Raw genomic sequence first — 1,309 nt, forward strand, 5'->3', positions numbered from 1 at the left:
CTTGACGTGACATCCGTACTAACCTCGTACGGCCAAATTCATCCACTTTACACCAAAATCGACCACCGAACACAACCGAGTTCGAATTCTTCACAATGTTTGAGCAATATTTTGGAGATATTTACGAAGTATTTTCTTGTTCCTTAAAAGTAAATAATGAATCTAAAACGTTTGTACCGTTATTAAGGAAGGCTATTTTAGAATGAAAAGAACAAAACACCTTCAGAGCGAAGAAAAATCTTTTACCCACCTGTACATTCGCACAAGTGTAATTGGTACGTTAACTGTGCGTTTTGATTGTCATTCAGTATTTTAAAAAGTGCCAAAGTTTTGCGTAAAACGTAGTAGTAACTGTATGGGGACTTGTGCAATTGTTTAACATTTCAATGTTGTTTATAAGATTATTATTTATCTTCAACTTGAAGTTTGTCTTAAGACAAGAGAACCAATGTAATTGGTGTGTGAGTTCGATGAAGAACAGAGTAGTAATAGATGACGTAATTTGAAATATGTAGATACAGTAGTGGGACAGACATTGTGAATACTAGTATATGGTTTTGTCAGATGTTCAGATTGCACAGATATTATAATAGTATAATTGTGTGTCTTTGTATCAAAGTCACTTTGATAAATATAACTGTATACATGTATGTAAGAAAAGACATGTAAGAGAAAGAAATATCACTTATTACTAATCTTTGCAAGAACAAAGTCCATGTCATTAGTCAACTTTTACTTTCCACTTTATTTTCCCTGTCATATTCCCTAATTACTTTCAACTACAGTAGACACAAATGACTTTCATCTGTGTCTGCCTACACTTAACTGCTACTGAGAAGTTCTGTTTCACCACAATCCAGTGTTGTGACATCAATGTGCAGATAATGAACATCTGGTGAAGTCAGTTGCCTATTTTTAGTAATTTCTTTTGTGACTTACAGTCAATTTCTATCGTGGAGATTAGAAGACACCATCAGAACTGCATAGAATAATTTCATACAACCTTATAGGTAATTATTTGCATCGTTGCCAATGCTATTTCAGTATTTTGTTACTTATTTCAGCTTAAGAGTTCACGTTTCTCAATGTCTCAATTCTAGACAAGATTAATATTTATTGATATCTTTAGATATTATTAAAATTTATAAATCTCAATGGATAAGATTCATATTTATTAATGTTTTTAGATATGATGTAAGCAAAACCATACACATTCAAACAAATACATTTACACATAACGTTAATCAAATAGACATACAACATATATATATATCATATACATGTATATATTACATATTATGTACATAAT

Source organism: Branchiostoma belcheri, unplaced genomic scaffold, assembly GCF_001625305.1.
Source record: "Branchiostoma belcheri isolate BF01 breed outbred unplaced genomic scaffold, Haploidv18h27 scaffold106, whole genome shotgun sequence".
NCBI lineage: Eukaryota > Metazoa > Chordata > Leptocardii > Amphioxiformes > Branchiostomatidae > Branchiostoma > Branchiostoma belcheri.